The following is a 14,313-nucleotide window of genomic DNA, read 5'->3' as shown; positions in this document are numbered from 1 at the left end:
TCATGAGTGTAGAGAGAGTAGAGCAGTGGGCCAAGCACACATCCTTGAGGTGCGTCTGTGTTGATTGTCAGCAAAGAGGAGATGTTACCACTGATCTGCACTGACAGTGGTCTCCTGATAAGGATCCATTTGCAGAGGGAGGTACAGAGGCCCAGATTTTGAAGCTTGTTGATTAGTACTGAGGAGATGATGATGTCAAACACTGAGCTATAATTGATAAACAGCAGCCTGATGTATATTTTGCTGTTATCTAGGTGCTCCAAAGCTGAGTGGAGAACCAGTGAGATTGCGTCTGCTGTAGACCTGTTGTGGCGGTAGGCAAACTGCAGCGGGTCCAGGTCCTTGCTCAGGCAGGTGTTAATTCTAGCCATGAACAACCTCTCAAAGCACTTCATCACAGTAGATGTGAGTGCTACCGCGGGATAGTCGTTGAGGCAGCTCACCCTGCTCTTCTTGGACATCAGTATGATTGATGCCCTTTTGAAGCAGGTGGGAACCTCTGACTGCAACAGCGAGAGGTTGAAGATGTCCTTGAACACTCCAGCCAGTTGGTCGGCAGAGATTTTCAGTACCTGGCCAGGTACATCGTCAGGCCCTGACGCCTTGCGAGGGTTCACCCCCTTGAAGGAGGTTCTGATGTTGGCCTCTGAGGCAGAGATCACAGGGTCACCAGATGCTGTAGGGATTTGCACAGGTGTAGTGTTATTCTCCCTTTCAAAGTGTCAATAAAGGGCATTGAGCTCATCGGGAAGTGAAGCATCACACTCTTTTATGCTGTTAGGTTTCACCTTATAGGAACTAAAATTAGTTTAGCACATTTCCCATTTATGACTGAATTGGAATTTGGAATTGGAATTGGTTTATTATTGTCACTTGTACTGAGGTACAGTGAAAAACTTGTTTTGCATACCATTCATACAGATCAATTCATTACACAGTGTATTGAGGTAGTACAGGGTAAAACAATACAGAATGCAGAATAAAGCGTACCAGTGACAGAGAAAGTGCAGTGCAGGTAGACAATAAGGTGCAAGGTCATAACAAAGTAGATTGTGAAGTCAAAAGTACAAATGAAGTTACAAGTTCACCATATTCAGGAGCTTTGGAAAAACATCAATGTCCAATAAGGCATTTCCATAACAGTTTTAAAATATTAATCAGATATTCTCACAAGGTCCAATTGACTAGTGCATTCTTGTTTGATCCCCGAAATGTCACAGTATATTGTCCATTGTCTTTTCATTACAAAATCCTCGGTCTAAACGTTGTTGGACTGGCAGGTTTTGTCAAAGTTTGTATTTATTTATGCAGTTAAAATTCGGTATCTTGATATAAAACACATTTGTAAATGAGCCCACTGTTCACAATCAAGATCTGATCATTCCCTGAAACTTCCTGTAGTAAATTTCACCTTTTTTGTAATTTGTTTTGGCAAATAACAAACAACCTTGAATGTGTTAGAGTCTTTAATTCAGAGTCTCAGCATGCTCTGTCATTTGATGTCCACAGTTAAATACTGCACCTCTTATTGCAAAGTGCTAGTGTCTTCTGCTTAACAAAATAACACAGAGTTTGTGGTAGCTCTACATAGGGCCCAAGAGTTAATTTGTCATGTAGGAAAATATTCATTATTTATTACTTTATTCTGTGCAGTAGTACAGCTGCCTCACAGCTCCAGTGACCCAGGTTCAATCTTGACCTCAGCACTGTCTGTGTGGAGTTTACATGTTCTACCTGCGACTGTGTGTGTTTTCTCCAGTGCTCTGGTTTGGTAGGTTAACTAGGTATTGTAAATTGTCCCTAGTGTAGGCAGGTGGGAGGATTTAGGGGTGGGGTTAATTGATGGGAATGTGGGGAGATAGGGTAGGACTAGTTTAAAGATGGGGGCTTGATGGTTGGCATGCACTCAGTGGGCTGAAGGGCTGGTCTTTGTGCTGTATACCTCCATGAATCTAAGACACATTTAACCCCACCACATTTTTCCCTTAAATCAAAAAATAAGTGCATCAACAAACTACATCAAAAGTCCCAGTGAGCCAAATAAGACTATTCAACAATTGCTGGTGTTGAATATGTGGGAATGTCGTATCAAGAGTGAGAGATTCTGACATAACGCTAGATATTAATGGGATTACACATGACCAATGTGGAATACAGGTCCATTTTTCTTTCAACCTTCATTCAGATCAAAATTTATTAACAAATAAAGAAGCATGAAAGAAGGGTAGACAGAAAGTACATCCATGTAAAAAGCCCAGTAAATTACAAGATGTTGATATTCTTTGGGCACCTTTATCACATGTAACTAAAATAAAAGTGAATGCCTTTTACAGTATCAATCATTTAATGCCACTTGCCATTTTAAATATTATTTGTGTAATCTGGATTAATCTGTTAATTTCTGACGGAACTGTCTGCTGGGTGATGGACCTTCTGTCTTGACCTCAGTCAGGACTCCATGGATCATGCCTTATTTAAATCTGAGGAACAGGGAAAGTCAGGCTGTTGTTAACAATCCTGGTTCCCAGTTCATCTTTCAGAGCTAAGCCACACCGGGAGTATAGGTGGAATGCATGATGGTGATAGGGGTCTCATTAATGATTGTTGTTGGTTGGGACATGCCTTCACATTGGTTTCTCGCTGTGTGTAGCTGTTATTCGATTGCAGACTTAGTGTAGGCGACTGGGCTATTGGCCTGATAGCTTTAGCAGCCTCACACAAAGAATTCACACTCATGTCGTCCCAGCAAGGTCAAAGTCGAGTTTATTGTCATATGCACAAGTTCATGTGTGCACAGGTGCAACGAAAAACTTACTTGCAGCAGCATCACAGGCACATAGCATCAGATAAGCAGCATTCACAACAAAAGCATAAATTTAACATCATTTTTACAAGAAAGAACACAATTAGAACAAATAAATACAAAGTCTATTTTAGCGCAACATGATCAAAAAGTGGTCATAGTGCTGCTGAACTGTACTGAATAGGGTTGTTGTTGTGTGAAACCGTTCTTTACTGTCTTAAGGATCAAGGAGTCTGAACACGAGCTTTGTAGACCAAAACTAGTTTAATCACAAGGGAAAACGTGGGACATAATGGATGGGAACAAACGCAAGCTCACTCACGCACAGGTTACCACGAACATGAGAGGGGAAGCGCAACGGGGGTAAAATACACTCACACACACACTAATACACACAAGCACACAGTAACAATGTACAACTTCAGGATATAACACTTCAATGCCCGTCCCACACTAGCATTGGCTCTAATACTACCCGGAGTCTGAGTGAAACGCTCCCAGCCCATGTGGTGGTGCATTCTTACCAGTGATCTCTGCAGCGTTGTCTCACTACTCCTGGGGTCATCAAAAGAGGGGCTAGTGGATGCGGCCCTTTTTATGGTGCTAGGAGGCTGGGTGGAACCTCACTGTTGTGATTTAAATCAGCCAATGGTGTGGGAGTCAAAGACAAAGGTTCCTGCCACAGCCAAAGGTCAGGCAGGTTCAGAGACAGAGGGTACTGGTCAGGCAAGTTCAGAAGCAAAAGGTACTCTCACACCTGAGGGGTGGGTGGAGCCGCACCTTGATTGACAGTAAATATCACTTCCGATCAGAGGAGCAATGCTGTCCTCCGGTCAGCGGGTGTCAGTGTCGTTACTGTCACGTGACAGCCATGTGGATTTCTCACAACAGAACCAAAAGGTTGAAGGAAAAGGTTGAAGAAACCATTTCTCAGAACCAAAAGGTTGAAGGGTTGCTGTTCCTGAACCTGTGGGACTTCAGGTTTCTGTACCTCCTGCCAGATGGTAGCTGCAAGAAGATGGCATGGCCCAGATGGTGGGGATCTTTGATGATGAATGTTGGCTTCTTGAGGTAGCACCTCCTGTAGATACCGTTGATGGTGGGGGTGGGGGGGATGTGCCTGCGATCGATTGGGCTGAGTACACTACTCTCTGCAACTTCTTAAGTTCCTGCACACTCGAATTGCCATACCAGACCATGATGCAACCAGTCAGGATACTTTCAACTGTAGAAGTTTGTTAGAGTGTTTGGTGACAAGCTGAACATCCTTAACCTCCTCAGAAAGTAAAGACACAGGCGCGCCGTCCTTACGATTGCATCTATGTGCTGGGCCCAGGACAGGTCAGTAAAACCCACAGATTCTGCTCCAGTTCTGGAGACAAGTGTCCCTGATTGCTAGCCACGGACCTACTTGGTTTTGTTGGATCTTTGCCAGGAACAAAATTTTGTCTGTTCAGCGAGGATGAGGAGTTATAGGCAGGTGGTCACACTGGGGCCACGGGAGGCAGGTAAGTGGGTCACAGACCAGAAGGGGAAGGGGAAGAGGCAGGTACTAGAGAGTACCCCTGTGGCTGTACCCCTTGGCAATAACTGCTCCTGCTTGAGTATTGCTGGGGGAGACAGCCCACCTGGGGGAAGCAACAGTGGCAGTGCCTCTGGCACAGAATCTGGCCCTGTGGCTCAGAAGGGTAGGGAAAGAGAGAGGAGGGCAGTAGTGATAGGGGACTCTATAGTTAGGGGGGATCAGACAGGCAATTCTGTGGATGTGAGCGAGAATCCCGGATGGTATGTTGCCTCCCAGGTGCCAGGGTCCAGGATGTCTCTGATCGGGTCCACAGCATTCTTGAGTGGGAGGGAAAGCAGCCAGAAGTCGTGGTACATGTTGGTACCAACGACATGAGGTCCTGGGAAGTGAGTTTAAGGAGCTAGACAGAAGGCTGAAGAACAGGACCTCAAGGGCAGCAATCTCAGGATTGCTGCCAGTGCCAAGTGATAGTGGAGGTAGGAATAGGAGGAGATGGCAGATAAATGCGTGGCTGAGGAGTTGGTGCAGGGGGCAAGGTTTTAGATCTTTGGATCATTGGGATCTCTTCTGGGGAAGGTGGGACCTGTACAGAGTGGATGGGTTACACTTGAACTCGAGGGGGCCAATATCCTTGCAGGTAGGTTTGCTAGTGTGGTTCGGGAGGGTTTAAACTAGTTTGCGAGGGGGATGGGGCCCGGAGGGATAGGTCAGTGGAAGAAGTGCATGGAGTAAAGTCAGATCTAACATGTAGAGAGGCTTTGAGGAAGGAGAAGCAGAGTACAGGGTATAAAAGTAGTAAGGTGGATGGGCTAAAGTGCATTTACTCAAATGCAAGAAGTATCAGGAATAAGGGTGATGAACTGAGAGCTTGGATATGTACATGGGACTACGATATTGTGGCTCTTGCAGAGACTTGGCTGTCACCAGGGCAGGAATGGATACTGAATATTCCTGGATTTTAGTGTTTTAAAAGGGATAGGGAGGGGGGGGAGAAGAGGAGGAGGGGTGGTGATACTGGTCAGGGACACTATTACAGCTGCAGAAAGGGTGGATAATGTAGAAGGATCCTCTCTAGAGTCAGTTAGAGGAAGTTAGGAACAAGAAAGGAGCAGTTACTCTACTGGGAGTATTCTATAGGCCCCCCCCCCCCACCCCCCGGTAGCAGCAAGGATACTGTGGAGCAGATTGGGAGCAGATTTTGGAAAGGTGCAAAAATAACAGGGTTGTTATCATGGGAGACTTCAACTTCCCAAATATTGATTTGCACCTGCTTCATACCAAAGGTTTAGACAGGGCAGAGTTTGTTAAGTGTGTCCAGGACGGATTCCTGTCACAGTATGTTGACAGGCCAACTAGAGGGAATGCTATATTAGGTCTAGTACTAGGTAATGAACCGGGTCAGGTGACAGATCTCTCAGTGGGTGAGCATTTGGGGGACAGTGACCACTACTCTCTAACCTTTAGAATTGTCATGGACAGGGATAGGAGCAAAGAGGACGGGAAGGTATTTAATTGGGGAAAGGCAAATTATGAGGCTATAAGGCTAGAACCTGTGAGTGTAAATTGGGCTGACATTTTTGAAGGGAAATGTACTATGGAGATGTGGTCGATGTTCAGGGATCTCTTGCAGGATGTTAGGGATAAATTTGTCCTGGTGAGGTAGAGAAAGAATGGCAGGGTGAAGGAACCATAGGTGACAAGAGAGGTGGAACATCTAGTTAGGAAGAAGAAGGCAGCATACATAAGGTGTAGGCAGCAAGGATCAGGTAGGACTCTTGAGGAATATAGGGTAGCAAGGAAAGAACTTAAGAAGGGGCTGAGGAGAGCGAGAAGGGGACATGAAAAGGCCTTGGCGAGTAGGGTTAAGGAGAATCCCAAGGCATTTTTCACTTATGTGAATAGCAGAAGGATGACGAGAGTAAAGGTAGGACCACTTAGAGACAAAGGTGGGAGGATGCGCCTAGAAGCTGTGGAAGTGGGTGAGGTCCTCAATGAATACTTCTCTTCAGTATTCACCAAGGAGAGGGGCATTGATGATGCTGAGGACAGTGTTGGTAAGGGTAATGTTCTAGAGCATGTGGATATCAAGAGAGAGGATGTGTTGGAGCTGTTAGAAAATATTAGGACAGATAAGTCCCCAGGCCCTGATGGAATATTCCCCAGGCTGCTTCGCGAGGTGAGAGAGGAGATTGCTGAACCGTTGGCTAGGATCTTTGAGTCCTTGTTGTCCATGGGAATTGTACTGGAGGTTTGGAGGGGGGCAAATGTTGTCCCCTTATTCAAAAAAGGTAGTAGGGAGAATCTGGGGAATTATAGACCAGTGAGCCTTACATCTGTGGTGGGCAAGCTGTTGGAAAGGATCTATGGGCATTTAGAGAATCATGGTCTGATCATGGACAGCCAGCATGGCTTTGTGAAGGGCAGATCATGTCTCACAAGCCCGATAGGGTCTTTGAGGTGGTGACCAGGCAGATTGACGAGGGTGGTGCAATAGGTGCGGTCTACGTGGATTTTAGTAAGGCATTTGACAAAGTTCCACATGGTAGGTTTCTTCAGAAGGTCAGAGGGCATGGGATCCAGGGAGGCTTGGCCGTGTGGATTCAGAATTGGCTTGCCTGTAGAAAGCAGAGGGTTGTGGTGGAGGGAGTGCATTCAGATTGGAGGGCTGTGACTAGCAGTGTCCCACAAGGATTGGTTCTGGGACCTCTGCTTTTTGTGATTTTTATTAATGACCTGGATGAGGGGGTAGAAGGGTGGGTTGGCAAGTTTGCAGACGACACAAAGGTTGGTGGTGTTGTGGATAGTGTGGAGGACTGTCGAAGATTGCAGAGGGACATCGATAGGATGCAGATCTGGGCAGAGAAGTGGCAGATGGAGTTCAATCCGGGGAAGTGTGAGGTGGTACACTTTGGAAGGACAAACTCCAAGGCGGAATACAAGGTTAATGGCGGGATTCTGGGCAGTGTGGAGGAGCAGAGGGATCTGGGGATTCATATCCACAGATCCCTGAAAGTTGCCTCACAGGTGGATAGGGTAGTTAAGAAAGCTTATGGGATGTTAGCATTCATAAGTTGTGGGATCGAGTTTGAGAGCCGCGAGGTAATGATGCAGCTCTATAAAACTCTGGTTAGGCCACACTTAGTCCAGTTCTGGTCGCCTCAGTATAGGAAGGATGTGGAAGTGTTGGAAAGGGTACAGAGGAGATTTACCAGGATGCTGCCTGGTTTAGAGAGTATGCATTATGAGGAGAGACTTAGGGCTTTACTGTTTGGAGAGGAGGAGGATGAGAGGAGACATGATAGAGGTGTATAAAGGAGACATGATAGAGGAATAGATAGACAGCCAGCGCCTCTTTCCCAGGGCACCAATGCTCAATACAAGAGGGCATGGCTTTAAAGTAATGGGTGGGAAGTTCAAGAGAGCTATCAGAGGAAGGTTTTTTACCCAGAGAGTGGTTGGGGCATGGAATGTGCTGCCTGGGGCGGTGGTGGAGGCAGGTACATTGGTCAAATTCAAGAGATTACTAGATAAGCATTTGGAGGAACTTAAAATAGAGGGATATGTGGGAGGAAGGGGTTAGATGGTCTTAAGCGAGGTCTAAAGGTCAGCACAACATTGTGGGCTGAAGGGCCTGTATTGTGCTGTACTTTTCTATGAACACTCTGTGGTGTTGGAGGAGTCGGCCGCTTGGTTCTGGATAGTTTCTTTTACTCCCAAGTATCACCTAATTCCCTGTTGGGAAGTCTCTGATGCTAACTTAATATTTTGCTGGGCTACTTGTTCCGGCTTGTTCAGCAGGCTTCACACCCCCGACCCTCCCAGTCCCAGTGTGATTGTTGGTAGATCCTCCCCACATACTCCTGCCTACAGGCACATTCTTTCTTTGCTTCTTCATTGGCCTCTGCCATTTTTAATTGGTCACTAAAACACGGGCAGGCTCCAAACACCTGTGTACCTCAGCCTTTATCTTCTGTTTTCACTGCTGAGCAACTTCAACCACACATCAGAAACTCCCAGACCTCTGCTCTCCACGTTCTGGTTCCTGCGTCTCCCCTTGGCTGTTTGCAAGCATCTCCCGACGATGTGCCAATACCTTTGTTTCACCCTTAAATTACATTCAACCACTTCTGCTCTCAGGAGGAAGTTCGACTTGAACCTCCCTGCTCGAGAGCTTTATTGCAAAGTTGCAGTCTCTCTGTGGAGTGATTTGTTACAATGGTTCCTGTGGTATCTAAAGACCAATGCGTTCTCATTCTCTCTTGTTCTCTCTGTCTCTGTCTCTGTCTCTCTCTCATTCACTCACCCTCTCCCTTCCTTCCCCTCTCTCCCTGTCACATTTCCTCCCTCTCACGTTCCCTCTCTCTCACACTCTCACTCACACACTCTCTCTCCCTCCCCCCATTCTGTACTCCCCTCTCCCTCTCACACTCCCTCTCGCACTTTCTCTCTCACATACTCAACCTCTCTCTCTCCCTCCCTCTCTCACTGTCTCTCACACTCTCTTTCTCTCTCTCACTCTCTTACACTCCCTCTCTCTCTCTCCCTCTCCGTCTCACACTCCCTCTCAAACTCTCTTTCTCCCTCTCTCTCTCCCCCTCCTCCTCTCTTTCACCCTCCCTCTCTCCCTCCCCCTCCATCTCTCTCACACACACTCTCTCTCTCTCTCCATTCAAAACAAGTAATACCTGTCAGCATTTATAAACAAACACAGCCACACAATTTCCTTTCCCTCTCCATTCCCGCTGCCACCACTGATTTTCAAAGATCCCAGAGGACAAGGAATATTGGTTCACAAACAAGTGACTGTTGCCATAATTATCACCGTAAAATAACACCGTTGACATACAACACCCAGCAGCTGGGATGTTTTCCTCACCATGGATTAGTCTGTCAATCAGGACAGAGGGAGATGTCCCAGTGTTGGCCCCGGGCAGACAAACGTTCGAGCAAATGTATTGGGAAGTAAGAACAAGCCATTTGGCGCATTGAGCCTGCTCTGTTATTTAATGAGATCGTGGCTGATCTAATTGTAAGCTCAAACTCTGTGTTCCCATCCACCCCTGTAACCCTTCACTGCCTTGGTCGTCAAGTATCGCTCTAACTCTGCCTCAAAAATATCCAAAGACTGCTTCCATCTCCCTTTGACCAAGACTCAGGGCCCTCTGTGGGAAAACAACTTGCCTCATCTCCATTTTAACTGGGAAAACCCTTACTTTTAAACAGTGACCCCTGGTTCTTGACCGTCCCACAGGAGGAAACCCCCTCTCCACATCAACCCTGTCAAGACTCCTTGGTTATCTCAACAAAGTATTGGTATTGGTATTGGTTTATTATTGTCACTTGTACCGAGGTACAGTGAAAAACTTTTCTCGCATACCGATCGTACAGGTCAATTCATTACACAGTGCAGTTACATTGAGTCAGTACAGAGTGCATTGATGTAGTACAGGTAAAAACAATAACAGTACAGAGTAAAGTGTCACAACTACAGAGAAAGTGCAGTGCAATAAGGTGCAAGGTCACAACAAGGTAGATCGTGATGTCATAGTTCATCTCATTGTACAAGGGAATAGTCTTATCACAGTGGGGTAGAAGCTGTCCTTAAGTCTGGTGGTATGTGCGCTCAGGCTCCTGTATCTTCTACCTGATGGAAGAGGAGAGAAGAGAGAATGTCCCAGGTGGGTGGGGTCTTTGATTATGCTGGTTGCTTCGCCAAGACGAGTCCAAGGAGGGGAGGCTGGTGTCCGCGATGCACTGGGCTGTGTCCACAACTCTCTGCAGTTTCTTGCGATCCCAGGCAGAGCAGTTGCCGTACCAAGCCGTGATACATCCAGATAGGATGCTTTCTATGGTGCATCAGTAAAAGTTGGTGAGAGTCAAAGGGGACAAACCAAATTTCTTTAGCCTCCTAAGGAAGTAAAGGCGCTGGTGAGCTTTCTTGGCTGAGTCCCCTCTTATGTTCTAAAGTCCAGCAGATACAAGCTGAGTCTGTTCAAACTTTCCTCTTAAAACAACCCACTCATTAGTTCTCTGAAGGAGCAAACTTCCTGAATTACAGAGACAAATATTGCCAACTATAGTCTCACCAACGTTCTATGTAACTGGAGCATAACTTCCCTTCTTTAATTTCTCTCACATTAAACAATAACAATCTGTTAACTTCCAGAAGTACTTGTACTACCTGCATATCTGCTATGGTCAAGAAAGCACCTCTACCTCCTCAAAAGCTACGGAATTTTGGCATGTCCCCCTTGACCATCACCAATTTTTATGGATGCACCATAGAAAACATCCTATCCGAATGCATCACATCTTGGTATGGCAACTGCTCTGCCCAAGACTAGCAAGGATTGCAGAGAGTTGTGAACACAGCCCAGTCCATCACACAAACCAGCCTCCCCTCCATTGACTTTCTCTACACTTCCCTCTGCCTCTGGAAAGCAGCCAACATAATCAAGGACCCCTCCCATCCTGGTCATTCTCTCTTCTCCCCCCCCCTCCCATCAGGCAGAAGATACAAAAGCCTGAAAGCACGTCCCGCCAGGCTCAAGAACAGCTTCTCTCCTGCTGTTATATGACTCTTGAATGGACCTCTTATACAATAAAGATGAACTCTTGATCTCTCAGTCTGCCTCATCATGACCCTTGCACCTTATTGTCTGCCTGCACTGCACTTACTCTGTAACTGTAACACTACATTTTGCATTCTGTTTTTTTTCCCTTTTATTCCACTTCAGAGTACTTACATATGGAGTGACCTGTCTGGACAGCAAGCAAGCAAAAGTTTTTCAGTATATCTTGGTACATGTGACAATAATAAACCAATTACCAGTTACCCCACAACCTTCAGGAACCATGCACCCCAACTCTGAATCACTCTTTATACCAGAACTCTACACTCTCCCACTTAGTTTGGTGATATTCTTCTTTGGTTTTCCTGTCAAAGTGGATAATTGCACATTTCCTCCAGATTGTCACTCATTCACGACCTGCCCCTGTTCCTTTGTAGCTCCCCGTCCTTTTTCCTATCCAACTTGGTGTCATCAGAAGCTTTAGAAACACGTACCACCAGGCCCAAGGACAGCTTCTATCCCACTGTGATAAGTCTATTGAACGGCATCGACCTTATACAATGAGATGGACTCTTGACCTCACAATCTACCTTTTTATGACCTTTGCACCTTATTGTCTACCTGCACTGCACTTCCCTGTAGCTGTGACACTTTACCCTGTATTCTGTTACTGTTTTTACCCTGTACTACCTCAACGCACTGTGTAATGAACTGATCTGTACAAGCAGTATGCATGATGTTTTTCACTGTACCTCGGTACAAGTGACAATAATAAACCAATACCAATACCATAGCTTCTGTGCCTTCGTCCAAGTCATTCTAGAAACTGTAGAATGTTGAGGGCCCAGCAGCCATCCTGTAGTTCGCCACATCTTGCCCACCAGACAAGGAACTATTTATGCCTCCTATTCACCTGCCAGTCTATCCGTGGCTAAGAGGTTCCTCCCACACCACCAGCTCTCACTTTCCACAATAACCTTTCATGCAGCACGCTGTCCGATCACAGCGGGCGTCCTCTCCTTGCTCTTCCTCTTTACCGGCTGGTTGAGGTGTTGAGTCAAGATCAACACGGATCCACCTCGAGGAGCTTGGGGTTTGCAGCTTTCCTTTTACCCTTTGGGCACGAACTTAAATATCCAACTTCATGGGGTTGGCAAATGATCCCCTGTCCAAATCGATCCTCCGGCCAGTTAACCTACCAACCCGCACGTCTTTGAGATGTGGGAGGAAACCGGAGCACCTGGGGAAACCTGTGATGTCTCTGATTCCCATGGTCTATCTCCAACCGGTCACAGGGAGGGCATGAAAGCTCCACACAGATAGCGGCGGAGGTCAGGATTGGAGCGGGGTCACTGGAGCTGTGAGGCAGGGTCTCTACCAGCTGCGCCACTGTGCTGTTTATGTGAAGGGATTGAACAGTACGCAGTGCTCCATTGGCAGTGGTGGCACAAGTACCAGTGTTCCTGGCTCAAGCCCTCCCCACTGCTGTGCAAGTTATTACATTGGCCCCTGTTGTTATTCTGATTTTAAGTTCCCACTCCTGCCTGCTGCAAAGTCACACAGTGCCACAGATTAATTCAGTAAAAATGCATTTATTAGCAGTATACTGCCAGGGAGAATTCTCCTGACTCTCATGCAGAATCTTTATCGGAGGTCTCCACAATACAGAGGAGCAGACAGTAATTTATACAGACATCGTCACGCACACTTAATGAATGCGGCTCCGAGAGTTTCGACCAGGCTCCTGAGATTCAAAGACAGACGTTGCACGTATTGTTCAGTATAATTGATTTACAATCAAGAGATTCAAGGACAGGTATCACTCTCATTGTTTAGGACAAACCTCCCACTTACTGTTTAATACAACCATCACCCTTACTGTTTAGTATAATTGGCTTGCAATCAAGTTCCGGACACAGTAATTACCACCTAGTCCTGAGTCAGGAGTTTGCTTGCGTGGTATTTTTTCATTAGTTATATGTACAGTCACTATTTCTTAACCCTTTACTCCCTCACTGTGGGATCTTGCTGTGTGAAAATTGACTGTCAGATGTTTTTAGACAACGAGGTTGTAAAGGCGGTTGGGGAGGCGCTGACTCTTGAAGTATACTGTATAAATAAAAGTTTCTTTCTCCTCTCCTTGTTCCTCGGACAGACCATGGACCAATGGCTCCGTCTCAGCACCTGTATCCAATCCCCCGGGGAAAGTCCTTGCCCGATATTTCATGCAACCCTGACAGATGGAGAAGGACCTCGTCTGTCCTCGCCCAGTACATTCTGTTCCCTAGTTTTAGAGGAAAAACCTTACACCCAAATGCAGCGGGGTTGGTGAGAAAACCGCACTTCATTTGGCACTGATTGGCTGGTGAAGGGATTACACCCTCTCAATATTACTCAACACTGACTTCAGAGGAGAGAAAAATCAGGCAGCAACCAAAACAACAAAAGCACCCATTAATGTTTTGCTCGAAAATTAATCTAAACTGTCGTTAACCAGTTGAAGTGGTGCTGGGAGTGTGAGATAAGATTTCTTTATTAGTCACATGTACATCGAAACACACAGTGAAATGCCTCTTTTGCGTAGTGTTCTGGGGGCAGCCCACAAGTGTCGCCACGCTTCCGGCACCAACATAGCATGCCCACAACTTCCTAACCCGTACGTCTTTGGAATGTGGGAGGAAACCCACACAGACACGGGGAGAATGTGCAAACTCCTCACAGACAGCGGCCGGAATTGAACCCAGGTCGCTGGCGCTGTAATAGCGTTACGCTAACCGCTACACTACCGTGTCACTGGGAGTGTGTTACTGGGACTACGTCACTGGGAGTGTGTCACTGGGTGTGTGTGTGTTACTGGGAGAGTGTCACTGGGACAGTGCCACTGGGAATTTGTGACAGGGAGAGTGTCACTGGGAGATTCACACCGGGAGATGTGTTCCTGCGAGGTTTGTCACTGGAGTGTGTCACTGGGTGTGTGTCACTGGGTGTGTGTCACTGGGTGTGTGTTGCTGGGAGGTGTTTCACTGGGAGTGTGTCACTGGGTGTGTGTCACTGGGTGTGTGTCACTGGAAGTGTGTGCCACGGGGGTGTGATAGTGGGAGTGTTTCACTTGGAGTGTGCCACTGGCAATGTGTCACTGGCAGTGTGTCACTGGGAGTGCGCCACTGGGCATGTATCACTGGGAGATGTAGCCAGGGAAATGAGTGCAAGGTCCACCTCCCCAGTGTTCCAAATGTGCTGTGGAAAGTGATGCTGTCGAGAGTGTTACCAGCAATCGATCGCGTTGCAATCAGAGCACCTCCCTCCCCAGCCCTTCCCCTGTGTATGTGACTGCTCGCTTATCTGTGTAATATGAGATCACACACTGTTACTGAACCTATCAACCAATTAGTGGATTACTGCTTACACCCTTT

The sequence above is a fragment of the Pristis pectinata genome, chromosome 32 (assembly GCF_009764475.1).
Source record: "Pristis pectinata isolate sPriPec2 chromosome 32, sPriPec2.1.pri, whole genome shotgun sequence".
Lineage (NCBI taxonomy): Eukaryota > Metazoa > Chordata > Chondrichthyes > Rhinopristiformes > Pristidae > Pristis > Pristis pectinata.
The sequence above is the reverse complement of the archived record's forward strand: the minus strand, read 5'-3'. Positions refer to the sequence as shown.